Source organism: Hemibagrus wyckioides, linkage group LG15, assembly GCF_019097595.1.
Source record: "Hemibagrus wyckioides isolate EC202008001 linkage group LG15, SWU_Hwy_1.0, whole genome shotgun sequence".
Classification (NCBI taxonomy): Eukaryota; Metazoa; Chordata; class Actinopteri; order Siluriformes; family Bagridae; genus Hemibagrus; species Hemibagrus wyckioides.
In genome coordinates, this window is record NC_080724.1 from 12,207,980 (window position 1) to 12,219,827 (window position 11,848).

General features: G+C 37.6%; 1 long non-coding RNA gene across 3 annotated transcripts; it reads right to left on the minus strand.

Annotated features, from left to right (window-relative positions):
- Positions 1–2,372: 2,372 nt before the first annotated feature.
- Positions 2,373–11,521, minus strand: LOC131365646 (uncharacterized). Of its 3 annotated transcripts, none has more exons than XR_009206722.1 (6): positions 11,312–11,521; positions 4,808–4,917; positions 4,557–4,623; positions 4,252–4,342; positions 2,922–4,062; positions 2,373–2,804 (listed from the first exon to the last, which is right to left on the minus strand). It is a non-coding gene; the product is annotated as an uncharacterized LOC131365646 (long non-coding RNA). The 3 variants fall into 3 exon arrangements; XR_009206720.1 differs by lacking the exon at positions 11,312–11,521 and adding an exon at positions 5,683–7,480; XR_009206721.1 differs by lacking the exons at positions 2,922–4,062; positions 11,312–11,521 and adding an exon at positions 5,683–7,480.
- Between the last annotated feature and the right edge of the window lie 327 nt (positions 11,522–11,848).

An 11,848-nucleotide genomic window follows, 5' to 3' on the forward strand; every position in this document is an offset into this window, starting at 1 on the left:
CCATCATTATGATGCCACCATGGGCGTCGCTAGGCTATCACTCAGCCCTCCTAAAATTCTGCGATTTTCCTTAAACTGTACACAAATTGGTGATCACCTCTGTCCCCATGTTCTTCAATCCACAGGACAAGTGTGTGTGTGTGTGTGTGTGATCAGGAAGACTCGTATTTGGCTTCTTCAGTACTCAAATGTTATACACATCTATGCAATACAGTGGAATGCTGCAATAAGTTTACCATCCTACCCTGTTAGTCAAACCTTTATTTTATTTTATTTATTTATTTATTTTTACTATTATACCATCATTGGGGGCTGAGCCCCCCTTAAATGAAAATTCTAGAATCGCCCTTGTGTACAATTAAACTGTACTGAGCTGTCGCACAGATCATCTTGTGGAATAGTTCGCTTGTGTATGCCCTCTTGTGGACATAATCTGGCATAACACTTATTTATTTGTTAAACACCTTCTCTCTTCTCCCTCCTCTCCTTCTGCTCTCTCTCTCTCTTAGAATTCGACAATTTATTAACAATGTTACAAATTAATAATTTAAAAAACCCTTCTATTCGATTTATCTTTTATACGAATTTCCTATATTGAGCTGGCTCACAGATTCTCTTGTAGAACGTAACTGCCCTATATTATACAATACTGCTACTTCTACTACTACTAGTAGTAGTAATAATAATAATAATAATAATAATAATAATAATAATAATAATAATAATAATAATGTTTTTAGAAATACATTTTTTGAATTGTAGCACGGGCGGGACAGCTTGTTGAATGTCACTGCTCTCTTGTGGACATAAGTTATTAATACACCAATTTGTTTGTTGAAACATTTCCCCCTTTTCTCTCTTTTCTTTAAGAGACCTAAAGACAATTTAAAGGGATAAACAGAAACAAATCGTCCCTTTTCTTTTTTTTTTATTTCCTGTAGTAATACCTTTAAAGTTTGACCTGTGGTGCGGCCCACTCGTGCACATGAACTGAACTGACACCAATGTACACTAATCAGGCATAACATTATGACCACCTGCTTAATATTGTGTTGATCCCCCTTTTGCGGCCAAAACAGCCCTGACCCTTCAAGGCATGGACTCTAGATCTAGATCCCTGAAGTTGTGCTGTGGTATCTGGCACCAAGATGTTAGCAGCAGATCCTTTAAGTCCTCTAAGTTGGACTTACAAGACTTAAAGTATACTTACAGGACTTAAAGGTCTCACAGGACTTAAAGGATACTTTTGATAGATACTGACCACTGCAGACCGGGAACACCCCACAAGAGCTGCAGTTTTGGAGATGCTCTGATCCAGTTGTCTATCCATCACAATTTGGCCCTTCTCAAATCCTTATGCTTGCCCATTTTTCCTGCTTCTAACACATCAACTTTAAGGACAAAATGTTCACTTGCTGTCTAATATATCCCACCCACTAACAGGTTCCATGATAAGGAGATAATCAGTGCTATTCACATCACCTCTCAGTGCTCATAATGTTATGATCTGTGCATATTTGCCAAACAATTTACCATTTATTTTTTGCACTTTTCTTCTGTAGAATTAAGAGATGTAAAATTTTGCATATCCTATTCTATTTTTTCATATTATTCTTACATCTAATTTCTATCATGTCTATTGTAATTTAATTCCTAATTAATGAATTTTAATTTCTTAAACAACGTGTATTTATATGCACAGTCTATTTGGAACTGTGTACATGACAAATAAAACACTGAATCTAAAAAAAGCTCAGAAACACCTGTGTTTAAACAGAACAAATACTGTACAAATAGAACCTGTTGCAAATTTCTTCTAGTTGTACAGTAAATCTAAACCTGTGGCATTCTCAGAGCCATGAAAAAGATAAATAAATAATACCTTTGTCTAAAGAACACATTTTTAACACGACAATTTTACTAATTGTAAGACATTACAGTGTAGAATTATCATTATTCCTGTTTGTTTTAACATCATCCTCTTCATACAAAAGGTTTCCTCTACTTCTACACACAGAAAAATCAAAGTACAGGACTGTACCTAAAAGAGTACAAATGCTTTGTCGCTCCAGCTGTACCCTAGCAGGGTACACCAATGTACCTCTGAACACTAGTACATTTTCGTACCTTCTTGTTGGTACCTCTGAAAGAACATTTATGCACCCCTAGTGATAGAAATTGTACCTTTATTTCCTGGTTAGTTTAATATGAATTAAATTAATTATTATTATTAATATTTTAATAAAAGTGCACTTGCATAGTGCTATTTAATGCCTTTAGAAGCATTAGTTTTTGTTAGCATTTTATTAACCAGTTTTAAATACAAACCACAGAGGCAGTGCATGTTTCACAATTTAATCATAAACATGAAACTCCGAGTATAAAATGACAGAGCAGTCTCAATTCTCATACACTGGTTATTCTGCACCCAACATTAACGAAATTCAATTAACATGTAGAATGTTTCAATTCCTTCCAAACTTAACAACAAAACTGGAAGCATCAATAACAGTAATTAGTCAGTTTACAATGCAAAATGCATAGGCAGTGTTTAACAAGTGTTTATAAAAACAAGTACCATTTCTAGGAGTATAAAATACAAAACATTAGTAACTCATTTTAACTAATATGGATATTAACTGGATATTCTTTATAAAATCAACTTTCAAGGCTTCATCAAGGCTGGTGCACTGGCACACTTCTATACCATCTACTTTCACCACACTGAGCCCTCTTCCAATGATTGCCATTTTCCAGTCATCATCCAGAAGTTGTATGGTTGGAAAGGTTCTTGCAGGGTACCGCTACATAAAAGAAAACAAAAAGATTATTTTATTTCCCAAATAAATCTTTATATATATATATATATATATATATATATATATATATACACACTATATTGCCAAAAAGTATTCGCTCACCCATCCAAATAATCAGAATCAGGTGTTCCAATCACTTCCATGGCCACAGGTGTATAAAATCAAGCACCTAGGCATGCAGACTGTTTTTACAAACATTTGTGAAAGAATGGGTCGCTCTCAGGAGCTCAGTGAATTCCAGCGTGGAACTGTGATAGGATGCCACCTGTGCAACAAATCCAGTCGTGAAATTTCCTCACTCCTAAATCTTCCACAGTCAACTGTCAGCTGTATTATAAGAACGTGGAAGTGTTTGGGAACGACAGCAACTCAGCCACAAAGTGGTAGGCCACGTAAACTGACGGAGCGGGGTCAGCGGATGCTGAGGCACATAGTGCGAAGAGGTCGCCAACTTTCTGCAGAGTCAATCGCTACAGACCTCCAAACTTCATGTGGCCTTCAGATTAGCTCAAGAACAGTGCGCAGAGAGCTTCATGGAATGGGTTTCCATGGCCGAGCAGCTGCATCCAAGACATACATCACCAAGTGCAATGCAAAGCGTCGGATGCAGTGGTGTAAAGCACGCCGCCACTGGACTCTAGAGCAGTGGAGACGCGTTCTCTGGAGTGACGAATCGTGCTTCTCCATCTGCCAATCTGATGGACGAGTCTGGGTTTGGCGGTTGCCAGGAGAACGGTACTTGTCTGACTGCATTGTGCCAAGTGTAAAGTTTGGTGGAGGGGGGATTATGGTGTGGGGTTGTTTTTCAGGAGCTGGGCTTGGCCCCTTAGTTCCAGTGAAAGGAACTCTGAATGCTTCAGCATACCAAGACATTTTGGACAATTCCATGCTCCCAACTTTGTGGGAACAGTTTGGAGCTGGACCCTTCCTCTTCCAACATGACTGTGCACCAGTGCACAAAGCAAGGTCCATAAAGACATGGATGACAGAGTCTGGTGTGGATGAACTTGACTGGCCTGCACAGAGTCCTGACCTCAACCCGATAGAACACCTTTGGGATGAATTAGAGTGGAGACTGAGAGCCAGGCCTTCTCATCCAACATCAGTGTGTGACCTCACAAATGCGCTTCTGGAAGAATGGTCAAAAATTCCCATAAACACACTCCCAAACCTTGTGGACAGCCTTCCCAGAAGAGTTGAAGCTGTTATAGCTGCAAAGGGTGGACTGACGTCATATTGAACCCTATGGATTAGGAATGGGATGTCACTTAATTTCATATGCGAGTCAAGGCAGGTGAGCGAATACTTTTGGCAATATAGTGTATATATGTATATATAAATATATATATATAACGCATTTAAATCGTTTAATGCACAGCTAGCCGTGGATTAAATAAATTAAATAAATTAGTTTAAAAACAATGCAACTTACATAGCCTTCTTATCCTTCCTTATATCCCAGGAAAGGGTATTTCACAATCAGTGGCTTGGCAACTTGAATATACTCTTCATTAGTTGGATACCTAGCACAAAGACAGAAACAAACTCTAAATCAATCTCTTGGTTTTGTCTCATGGTCTTCATAGATTGTGAATTAATAGTAGTGCAGCTGTAATAGCAGAGATTGTAATAACTTATACTTAGAGTGTTTTCTGTCATCATTTCATACAGCATTCTGATTATTTTGTTGTGTACTTTTGGCATGGTGTTACACAATTCCTTGGCATCAAATCTCACCTGGACATCTTTGGGAAAGGTTGGAATGACAGTCACAACAGGTAGTCTGTGAGCTGCTTCACCACTGCTATACAACATAAATACATAATTAACTAATTGTGGGTGGATCCTATTGAATAAAAAAAATAAATAAATAAATAAATAAATTTAGAAAAAAAAAAACAGAACCACATACATAAATGAGCAGACAGTACTCTCATAATAACATTATGTTGTTTACCAAAACGGCACCCTCATAATATTGTCCTTACCTTAGGTCAGTGGAAGGATGAGGCTGGAGTTCTGCTGTAGACTTGGCGAATTCAACTGGTACTGGCTCTAATACAGCAATGGTCTCATTCTCCTTGTATTGGCCTACAAACTGTTGAAACAGGAACGCAACCATGGCTTTAGTGAGTCCACAATCCACTGTTTCTCCATCCACTTCATTTTCTGAACACACGCAAAATTACAGCACAGATATAGACGAATAACTGTAACACACGCAGAGATTTGCGCTTATATTAACTTACTTATGAATGGAAGAAAGTGCAACACTGATAGATAGATGTCACCTCACTGAAGCTGCCACAAACAGCGTAGTGAGACGCGCCCTTTAGGGTAAAGTAGGCGATTTCGGAAAGGCTAGCAATAGCAAACTAGCTTTGGAAGCTAGAGATCGGCACTGCCGCAGACCGATCAGCATATGACAAACATTTTTAACAAAACCACCTACCCTGCCTTTAAACAACACGTATGGAACAGGTCATGCCAGATTTCTTTGCTAATTTAAAAAATGTTTTTGTTAATTTAAGTCGTTTTTGAGATTTCAGGATTCCTCATTCCCTGAGGTAAATCTATAGGAGACTACGCAACGCGGGAAAAAACGGGTTGCACTGCCCAAGTCTGCAGGGGCTCTAGAGCGCCAGTGCCTAAAATATATTCAAGAAACATTTTACTTGAGTAAATGAACAAAATAACTCTGAAACAACTATGTCACACACAATTAACAACAAGCCATAACGTGTTTAGTGTAGTTAGCTAATTTACAGTACAATAATTTACAGTATATTACAGTAATTTACGTTACAAATAGTTAGCTAACAGTATTAGCATGAAGAGAAAGGCAAAAGTCTGGGTAACTTACCTCTGAATTTTCTTGCTTCTTCTTCGTTAATCTGTATTCCAGCTTCAATTATTTTTTTAATTAGTTCATCCGTGGTCAAACACGACAAAGATGGACAATTAGCCGACATTTTCCCTCATTTCAAACACTTCGACACGCATGGAAGAAAGCGCAACCAAGAGTAGCATAAGTCCCGCCTTCTACATAGGAAAGAAAATCGCTGATTGGTCATCGCGTCATGGCAGCTGCCTTTAAAAGCTGTGGTTGCTATTCTATTCTATTCTATCATATCATATCATATCATATCATATCATATCATATCATATCATATCATATCATATCATATCATATCATATCATATCATATTATTGCCGGTAAACAATGCCGGTTAATGTGCTGTTCACATAAGATTGCCAGAGCCAGTTTACCAGCATATTATTAATTTACCAGGTCCTTTACCAGAGTGTGAAAAGGGCTATATTCTTGGAATTTGAATAGACCATATCATGATCCTATATTGATATGATATTTTTAATCTGTTTATAATCTGCAACAGTGTAATGAAGACTAGCTAAAATCCCAGCTAATTTACTAATGAAACTTATATAGGTCATACTGGCCATGAAATGGATGGAAATTTACCATTGTAAATTTTTACCACTTTACCACTTTTTTTGTAAATTTTTACCACTTTTTAATTTTCAATATACACACTTTTTATTTTAATTAAGATTTTGTGATTTGCATAATTTGTCTGAACCTTCAGCTATTTATAAGTACAATTATGTACCCTTTGTTGTAAGAACTGATTTTGTACCTTTAAATTAAAACAAAGGTCCACAGTTGTCACCCCAAGGACCATTTCTTGTACCTTACAGGGTACTCTTGTAGCAAATGTACTTTAAGGTACAGAAACAATACCTCTATTTTTCTGTGTGTACGTGACTGGAATAAAATACAGAACATCACCAGATTTACCAGAATTGTGCAAGTACACTGTGTTATAGGGAACTTGGTTGTTGACTTTTGTTGGTATTTGCAGAAATTAAGCATTACAACACAACAGGATTATGACACTGGCAGTTTAACCAACCAGTCATATGAAATACCACACACAGCTATGGTACTGTAACAGAAATAGAAAAAAGAGAATTACCGCACTGCAAATTACTTCTAAGACTTGAAGCTCCAGTCCAAGTCCAGAGAAGTTTCTAGTCTTTAGCTGTTAAAAGGCATTATTTTCACAGATCTTTAGAATGAGCCAGTGTCATTGTGGTTACTGTCTTTCAAGCACATTATATCAGTCATTGTCTCTCTGGAGATGGTGATGAGGAGACAATCACATAATCATGCAATCAGGGTTTTTTATTTTATGAGAATTGAGAAAAATAAGAAGTATAAATAAGAATATTTGTGGTCCTCGCATACACAGTGTTCTGCAAATGTGAAAACTTCCTGAAAAAAACGCTACTTTCTGTACCCTGTTGTGACTTCCTGCAGCCATATCCAGCTGGTTAAATGCTGTTGCTTGTCTACAAAGTCAAAAACACTTCAGACAAGCAGGATGATTTGATGCAGGTGCGGATAATGATGCATGGTGTGGAGTGTATCGGCAGCATGTTGCATGGACGTGCATGCTTTATGATAAGTACAGAGTGAATATTGCGCATGTTGGATGGCTGCATGATGGGCAGCGTGTCTGTCGTTTTTTAGAGCAGCTTCTTTTGGTTGCTCTAATCCTGTCTCCACTCTTGTACCATGAATACAATAAACTACACAATAAATCACACTGAAAACTACAATAAATAATACTATAAAATAATACAATAAAAACTAGATGTTTCTCATTATGGTTATTGCCATTTCAAGCACATTATATCAGTTACTGTCTCCCTCTTGTTTTGGATATGTGGAGACATGTGATCATGTAATCATGCAATCTGTGATTTTTTTAATGGGAAGTAAAAAAAAAAAGTATTTGTTAAGCTGTACAAAATTGTTAGCTGAGTCCTTGAATGCAGTTGGTTCGCAAGCAAGAAACCTCTGCAACCTTTGCAACCACTGTCCTGCTCCTCTCACACATGTCCTGCACCACTCTGACATACGTCTCTGCTACTCCTGACTTCCTCATACAGTACCCAGCTCTTCTCTTGGCACCCGGTCATACACTTTCTCCAAGTATACAAACACACAGTGCAACTCTCTCGGACCATCCCTATACTTCTCTATCAAAATTCTCAGAGCAAAAATTGCATCTGTTGTGCTCTTTCTGGGCATGAAGCCATACTTCCTTATCCTAGCTTCCACTACTCTTTCCCATAGCTTCATTGTATGGGTCATGAACTTTATCCCCCTATAGTTGCTGCAACTCAGCACGTCACCCTTATTATAAGGGTATTATTATACCCTTATAAGATCAGCACTAATACACTTCTTCTCCATTCCTTGGGCCTCTTCTCATTCTCTAAAACCCTGTTAAACAAACTAGTTCAAATTCCACTGCTGCCTCTCCTAGACACTTCCAGACCTCCACCGGGATGTCATCAGGACCAACTGCCTTTCCACTTTTCATCCTCTTCATAGCCCTCCTGACTTCATTCTTTCTAATCTTATCTACTGTCTGTTCCACAGAGTTCACCCCTTCTACTCTTTTTTCCCTCTTATTTTCCTCATTCATCAGCTCTTCAAAGTACTCCTTCCATCTCCTCTGTACACTCTCCTCACTTGTGAGCACCTTTCCACCTGTATCCTTAATAACTCTAACTTGCTGCACATCCTTCCCATCTCGATCCCTCTGCCTAGCTAACCTGTACAAGTCCTTCTCTCCTTCTCTAGTGTCTAACCTAGTGTACAACTCGTCATACGCCTTCTGCTTGGCCATAGACACCTCCCTCTTCACTCTGTGCTGTAACTCCTTGTATTCCTGTCTATTCTCCTCAGTCCTGTCCATGTCCCACTTCTTCTTGGCTAACCTCTTCCTCTGAATATTATCCTGAACTTCCTCAGTCCACCACCAAGTCTCCTTATCTTCTTATTCCTCCTTCCAAATGACACTCCCAGGACTTTCCTCCTGTCTCCCAGATCACTTCTGCTGTAGTTTCCCAGTCATTTGGCAGCACCCAGAGCCTGCTTCAACTTCTGTCTAAATTCCTCACAACATTCCTCCTTTTTCAGCTTCCACCACTTGGTTTTCTTCTCTATCTCATGTCATTAAAATCTGCTCCTATCACCACTCTCTCACCTGTGGGAATACTCTCTATCACCTCATCTAATCTCTCTTTCTTCTCAAACTCACAACCTACCTGTGGGGCATAACCACTAACAACATTCAACATCACCCATTCAATCTCTGACTTCAGACTCATCACCCTGTCTGACATTCTCTTCACCTCCAGAACATTCCTCACAAACTCCTCCTTCAGGATCACACCTACCCCATTTCGCTTGCTATCTACCCCATAATACAACAGCTTGAATCCTGCTCCTATACTACTAGCCTTACTACCCTTCCACCTGGTCTTCTGTACACACAGTATATCCACCTTCCTTCTCTCCCTCATATCATCCAGCTCTCTACCTTTCCCTGTCATTTTGATTGCTCTAATCCTGTCTTCACTCCTGTAGGCCAGCTCTGGACCGACACAGCCTCCTGTCTTCTGTAAGGAACCAGGGCTTGTTATTGTTATATTTGATACAAGTCCTGAATGCATGCGCATCTGATAAAATCTGATGTAATAAATCACTGCGGGCTCTCTGCAAGTTTAACAACACTCCAGGTGGAGCAATCAAATACACATAGCTTTACGCTTCCTTGTCTATTTCTTGATGGTTCTGACTACAGGCTTAGGAACTGTTTAAGTGGTTCAGACAGTCTGTTCAGTCTTGGTGTCAAATTTTCCAGCTGTAAAATAGAAATAACAGTTTTATTTCATTCTATTTGCATTCAACAGACTGAAGGAAAATATGAGCTGGTGGTTTTTACCCGATTTACACAATAGAAACCAGTACAGACATTACAAACATAATGATTTTGGAAAACAAATGTGATTGCCAAGCTGCCACTCTGACTTTATTACCATAAAATCTCACCACTTATAAGAAAATGAATCTTGGAGGGGTGAAGATGGTGTGTATCTACAATGACTAATGCAGTTAATTAACTAGGAATAAAAAAGTATTGTGAAAAAGAAACAAAACTTAAAATTTGATCACAGCCAAACAGTTTCAAAGAGTCTGATTCTGAGAGGACACATTGTCAGAAGCACTTCAGCAACATTTGATTACAGGGTAAAAACTTTTTCTCATTAACTCCCCTTGAGGAAAAGTAAAAATAAGTATTACTCGAAGCCTTATAGTACCATGAATACAACAAACTACACAATAAATCACACTAAAAAACTACAATAAATAATACCATAAAATAATACAATAAAACTAGATGTTTCTCATTATGGTTATTGCCATTTCAAGCACATTATATCAGTTACTGTCTCCCTCTTGTCTTTGGATATGTGGAGACATGTGATCATGTAATCTGTGATTTTTTTTAAGGGGAAGTAAAAAAACCAAGTATTTGTTAAGCTGTACAAAATTGCTAACTGAGTCCTTGAATGCAGTTGGTTTGCATGCAAGAAAACTAACTTTTGCAACCCAGACCACTTCGTCTTGCACTTTATCCTGACCTCCTGTGAGCACGTCCACCTCGGTTGCTGATGCTTATAAAAGTTAAAAACACTTAACATTTACATTTACTGCATGTAATGGAATATGAAACAGCAAGACATTATTACAGTCCAGTCTAGAGCTCATAAAAAATAGACTAGTTTTCCTCTAAGAGTGAGTCCCCCGAGAAACTTATTATTTAAATGTAAAAGGTCAAGAACAACCCTTTAAATATCTGCTGTAATATGATAATATGATAATGATTTTAAACAGGTTTGTAGGATTTACAGTTCCTAAGAAAAAGTTCATAGCAGTACCTGTCCAGGTTCGTCTGATTCTGAGCTGTTTATTTATATTAGGCTCTGTCTCTTTAGAATTGATATTCAGGGGTCATATTATTTTCATTTGTCAACATGTTTTTGATCAGGATTCAAGTTTGCATGCTCCTCGGTAGGTCAACACTGAGATTTACATATGAAACATTTATATATCCAGTGATTTATATGAATTAAGCATATTGTTTGCTGGGTTTGTGCAGCCTGTTGATCAAATTTCACACCATTTATTTTAAGAGTGGATCCAGGATCTTCGACCAGGAACCCTCGATCTTCCAGGAACTTTTAAATAAAAGCAAATTTCTAGTATCACACATGTCTGTTCAAATTTGGTGGTTTGAGAGCATCAAGATGCTAACAAGTGACAGATATAGAAGCAGTTTTGAACTTTGAACTGTTGATCAAATTTCACACCATTTATTTTAATATTGAATCTTTGCACATACAAGAGGGTTCCAGGATCTTCAAAAAAGCCAAACTTTAGTTTTATTGGCTCAGGATTGTTAGATTATCCCTAAGAATAGATAAAAAATTTTTTGCAAAGCAAATTTCTAGTATCACACATGTCTGTTCAAATTTGGTGGTTTGAGAGCATCAACAAGTTAACAAGTGACAGATATAGAAGCAGTTTTGAACTTTAATGTCATCGTTACCTTATTATAACTTCATAGAACCGTGCTGCAGTAGACCATCGCTCTTAACTGCAGGACAAAGATTGGGGAGATTATGTCAGGGCATGTCAGAATAACTTCCCTGTGCATGAAAGACAAAAACAAGATTTCTGATTCCAGCATATTGTAATGAAATGTACTGTGTGTGTGTGTGTGTGTGTGTGTGAGAGAGAGAGAGAGAGAGAGAGAGAATGTGTGTGTGTGTGTGTGTAAAGTGAAGATTAATCTTGTTAAAAGTGACACAGATGTCACACTTCTAGTAACACAACTGACTGATGATTTTTACAAACTAGAATATAATTACTAAAATAAAATCTTACACCACATGAAATTATAATATTGGCTACAGCAAGCTTTTTCATATAAAAGAGAATGCTTAGAAAGCCAGAATGAATAAATGACAAATGAATGTAAATGTACAATAAATCATTAAATAATTACAAAAACATAACATTCTTATATAATAACATGGATGTAGTGGAATTTAGATTGTAATTATTGTACAATTATTTATAGTTC